Genomic DNA, 6,000 nt, shown 5'->3' on the forward strand with positions numbered 1-6,000 from the left:
ACATTTGGGTCTATTGCTTTTGCCAACTTTATGCTGCAAATAATGTAGCCTACTAGTGCTGTACAAGTGTGTAGCTAAGGTTAGTAGTTTTAACTTGACGGACCATTGTAACTACTTAGTTCATATGGTTGTCATATAGCGAAAGTTAACTCAGGAATAGGCTGCTATATTAAACTTGGCCGGTTTCTAATAATTTAATATTGCTTTGCCAATATCCGCAGTATCGCTCTCACACGTGATCGACATAACGTTAGTCTTAACAGGCTGGATACAGATAGCTTTGCTAACCTGATGCTGGAAATAATGTTTTAAACCTCTGTAACCATATTCACGTCGATGTAGGTTCTGAATAGATGATTAACTTAAACGACTTCGTCTCCTCAATTTGTGCTATGGAACGAGAGCCTACGGAAGTAGTGGTGCATGACCGTAGAGCATTGTACTCGAGCGCTAAAGAGACTTCAGTCAGTGCTCGTACGCACGTATAGTATTAAGTGGGTGAAGACAGCGGACTGGCGGCGAGAAGTGCTTTGCTGAACCGACGGTACAGAGCTCGTAGCGATCTTTTATAAGAGAGTAAAACTTTTTTTTTTTTTTTTTTTTTTTTTTTGCTTCATTCTGAAACTGCAGCGGGGCAAATGAAACCGCCGCCACGGTTTCGTTAATTGATTGGAAACTTTGAAAATGTATGAATAAACAGTAATGCCAGTAACAATAAAATAAATAAATAAACATGGGGGAAAAGGAGCAGGTGCTCCAGCACCTGCTCCTTTTTTGAAGAAAAGCAAAAATAAATAAATAAATAAATAAAGCCAATACCTTCGTGGTATTTAATCATGGGATTTAAATGAATGCATTTTCACAACTGCAGAGTGCCAGCTGGCTGTCAGTTCCACAAGTAAGTGTGAAATCAGTGACACCTGGCGACCGTTTTGTTCATTAGTGGTTATAGGTACAGAAGAAGGCTCACGATTTATGTATCGATCTTGATTGAAACAGAATTCCTATCAATGGCATCTATCATGGGGCATTTCCTTCCCAAGTCTTGACCAGACAGGAAGGAATACCATCAGGCATCTTCAAGTTTAATTCTTCTTGCTGAGCAACAGAATGTCTATGGACAGCTCTGGACATCAAAGTCTTAAAAAGAGCGAATTTCTCTTCACTTCGTGGTACTAGCGGGACTTCAGTTCCTGAATAAGCCCTGTTTAAGCCTGCTACTGATGAGCATTTGGTCTTTATAGATGTTTCAGGATGTTGAATCTTAGCTGGTGTTGACATTGAGATGCGTTTGAATTCTGCAGCCCACAAGGACAAGTAAGGGAAAAAGAGGTGATGTAGCACAGAGGTATAACAGACATATAACGGGTGATATAATAATAGAGTAGAATGACTTGAGCTTGACTTGAACAACAATATTATCAGCATCCCTGGAATACCAGTCATTTTATTCACAGGTATTATGTGCCAATGTCAACATCATATCCGCATAAGAACATAAATGATTCTGGAGGCTACCAAGATGACCAAAAAGGTTAAATGATCCAAAGTGGTCTGAAGAGGTTTTATACATGAAAGACACTCTCACAGATTAATTCAGGGCAGTAAATCACACTGTGCAGGCGATGAAAACTGGGCTGATGCAGTCATAGGTTGAGCGCCCCACCCTCGTCAGGAATAGTCAGTTTATGGGCTTTCTACCCTCGTTATGAATCATTCCTGATGACACAAAGCCACTGTCAGACATCATCACTACTTAGTATTGACCTTTGCAGTGTTTGTGTCGCCAGCCTGGTCACGATGAGCCTCACTTCATTACTTTGTGTTTGTTCAGCATAGGTCATTATCTTGGGATGATACAAAGATTACATTTGTACAGATTCGGGATATGAATACTAACAGAGTTTACCTTGTGAGGGTTTACCTGACAGATTATGAACTTGATTGGCACAGTTTGAACACAAACCTCCCCAACCTTTTCACGGTTGTCATTAGTGGCCAGTAACCTGTTGTTATGTCTACCTCGTCCCAGAAGCAGTAATTATGGAGCATAAGTCATTGCACAAAGGAAATGATACGTAGTTTGAATGGTATGTTGTGCTCAAGAAGAATGTCTTTGCTGCCCTCTAATGGAGTGATTTTCCACCTATCCATTGCGTAGGAGATGGGGGACCCTGCATGCTGACAGGATGAGGACATTTGCATTTGTAACAATGATAAGCCAAGTAATCCAAAAGCAGCAATACACCTTTGCTAAGTACTGGGGTTGGCTGTGTGGTTGTGGGTTTTTATATATACCATTATCAATCATAGTCATCTATCACTTTTATATATGAATGAAATGATGTTCCTAACAAGGATATTATCGTAAACTAAAACTAAAATGAAAACCAGGTGTTAAAAAATATTATTGTAAACTGAAATAAAAATAAAAATGAAGAAAACAAAAACTAAACTAAAGCTTGAGAACCCACTCTTAAAACTAAGTAAAAATAAACTGACATCAAAACTGAAAACGACATATAAACTAGTGAAAATTTCAAGACTTCAGATGGTTGATAGTTATGTCAATAGGCTATTTCTTACTACTGTAATACTTGTATTGATATTTTGTTAATATGAAGTCTATTTAAATTGGCTTATGAATAATTAGGCCTTCAATAAATAATCATCTGCATATACAGTATGTCTTTAGCATGTTTCCAAAAACACATTAATTTTGATTGTACCAAAAAACAATTTGTGGAACATTTGTCAGCATATGTAATAATCAAATCTCATGTGCATGTTTTGTGATGAGGCCCACTGTCTTTAATTTGTTCATAATATGTTCATAAATAATTGACTAATGTGTTTCTCAATTATTTACTTATTAGAAATAATGATATAACATTACATGACAAATGCGCAAGCACACATAGAAAAGCAAACTATATAGAAACTCATTCTCTCTTACAGACACACACACACACACACACTCTCACATAGAAGGTAGTTCATGAAAGAACGTGTGAACAGCATAAACATAGGGGTCTAGTGTAACTAGTGTAACTAATGACCAATAGGTGGTGCTACAGGCTCCTACAATGCCCTGCTGGAATGGTACAGTATCAACCTGTGTTCAGCAGAGGCTAACACACAAGTCTGATCATTTTTCGGCTTCAACTCAAAACACAGTGGCCTGTTGTACACCTACTGCACATCTGATGTACCTGCTGATCTATAGGTGGCGCTACAGGTTGCAACATTGTCCAGATAAAATAGTACTATATCAGGTTGTGTTCAGTACAAAAAAGTTGCAAGTATGACAATTTATGTGGAAAAGAGGATCACATCATTTAGGTTGGGGTATTTCATCGAGTCATAACCCATAACAAAACCTTAACAACACAAATGGCAATGTAATGGTAACATAATAGGAAGGGTAATGCCACTTTCACAATCAGTTACTCAATCAACATTTCATACTTAACAAAAAGTTCACAATTGCATGCATATGGACAAAGCCACAACACCTTTGTTTCACTGGACTATTGATTGTTTGTTTTTGTAAAGCTTTGTCTACAGCCATCTTGCTTGTTTGAGGTGAAAGTGCAGATTAGACTTTATGGACTTTGGAAAGAACTCGGTGGATCTGAGTCAAACATTGATTCGTATTACGTGCTGGGTTGTGATGAGTAGCAACATGGTGCTAAATTGTGTGTTCCAGAATAACCGTCATGCACGGGAAACAAACCTATCTGCCCTGTGAATCTCCTAAATAAATTGCTTGACCCTTTCAGTTGTTGAACAAAATCCCAACAGACATGCCACTACAGCAACCCACGTGTATGAGATTTTCCTTCTTAATAACTGTTTGACAAGACTTCTGAGCTCCGATAGTCGAGACAAATTGTCTGTGGGATTTTTTAAACTCCCCTCTGTCATTGAAGTAATTTTGATGTGGGGTTCATGATATTGAATAAGGACCGTCAGTGACACTGTAGACATACAATCATTTTGCAGTTTACGAGACAGAGGCTTAAAACAGCTGCCACAGTAAATAGAGTAAATTTTATATATATATATATATATATATAAATGAAAGAAAATATATATTGCTTTTAAATCTTTCATGATGAATACAGTGACACTTCGCTCTCTAGAGCACTAGGAAAAACTGATTATGCATCAGTTAATAATTACAGCAATTATCTTGATTGAAATATCCAATGGGAATCATTCACTTTTACAGCTGACGATTCAAATGCTCTCTATGGCTATGCAGGACATTACTGAAACTTTTTTGAATTGTGGCACTTTTGGATTGCAGGTTCAACTCATTAAAGGTAAACTATGCAGGATTTTTTACTTGAAAATATTGTAAAATAGCTATGCTAAGGCATGTCTATGATGTACTGGCAATCTCAGTCTTGGCGCACCTTTGTCGAATTTGTGCACATTTTGCCTGTATTTGTTATTCTAAAATGTGTCTTGGACATTTCTGGGTGTGGAGCTCTTTTCTGTGTGGGGAGTGGTGGGCGTGGCTATAGAGTCTGTGGCTTGGGTTCAGATTACAAATATTGTACAGTAAGTGTTAGCTGCTATTTAGCTACTGCAACGGGTGATGCTAAGATGCCTAGATACAGCGAAGCAAAAAGACAAGCCGACAGGGCTTGTTCAAGAACTAGAGTCAACCTTGGAATTGCGTTTGCTCGGTGGTGTCACCAAGGAAATGAAAAGCAACATGGAGATAGGATAGGCTGTGGATAACTTCATGAAAGTTATTCACTTTAGAAGTGTAGTAGCTAGCTATGATGCTAATGTTACTTATTCCACACATGATTTTGTGTTTACATCCCAATTCCAATTAAATGTCTGAAATAGATAATGTGAGTAAATAATTTTCAAGAAAGGCCTCGCCATTAACTAAATCACATCTTGTCAATACAGCGCAAAGTTATTTTGTTAAAAATTCACATGATGTTTATACATGTTTAATGGCCTTGTAAGTATAGTGTGAATATAATATTTTTATGCATGCATTCCCAGGTTTGTTTATAGGAACAGAAGTGAAAAATTGCCTTCAATCTTTTTGCACTGATGGTGGTGGCAGTCAACCCATTGCTGAACTAATGTGGGTGTCACATGCATAAGCCAGCTTTATCCCAGAAGCATTACATTATTAAAACTGCACTTACTTTTCAAATCCAGGTGGGCCAAATGGCTAGTACATCTTCTGTCAGGTTTCAAGATTATCTTCAAAATCAATAAGCCGTCTGATTTTTGTATTCTGTGGGATTCTTTCCAGTGACTGCTCTCTGAGTCCTACCGTGTCAATGTGGAACAGAAAGGTAGATGGTGATATTCTGCTCATTAATATGAGAAGACTGTTCTCCTCAGTGGGGGAAAAAGTCTGTGTGCTTTAACCTGGCAACAGATTGCAGCTCAATACACTATATGTTTCTGGTTCAAAATGTTCAAACAGCAAAAACAGGTTATAAACTTGTAATAATAAAATTTTAGTCTGTGTGAATCTGGTATTTCTCTTTGGCAGTGGTGATTTTCTTTCTTCAATTTTCATATGCAAAACAAAAAAAAGATTATCACTGAAATTTGGTTAAATGGCCTATTCCCTGTTTGAAATAAAGGTAAAATGCCACTATCTGTCAATAGATGGTGCTAGAGTTGTTGCAATGAATTCACAGTGATCCAGGGTAGCTCACACCTGATGGCATGCCGGTGGTATGACTGTTGAAATCAGCAATATTTTGCCTAAAGGGTTACTGCATATTGCATGCATTATATCAGCCATTTGAGAAACTGCATGCTTCCCAATACTGTAATACTTGATAAACTGCACACAGCAGTGTCTAACTGAAATGATGAGATTCTGACCTGATGTGTGATATGCTATATACCTTCTGGCCTTTTTTCCCTCCCTGCCTGAACCATTAACCAAAAGAACCTTAACTTGTGAAGAAAGAATAAGGTGTCGTGACACAAAATGGGTGGGCCTAC

The sequence above is a fragment of the Anguilla anguilla genome, chromosome 8, assembly GCF_013347855.1.
Source record: "Anguilla anguilla isolate fAngAng1 chromosome 8, fAngAng1.pri, whole genome shotgun sequence".
Lineage (NCBI taxonomy): Eukaryota > Metazoa > Chordata > Actinopteri > Anguilliformes > Anguillidae > Anguilla > Anguilla anguilla.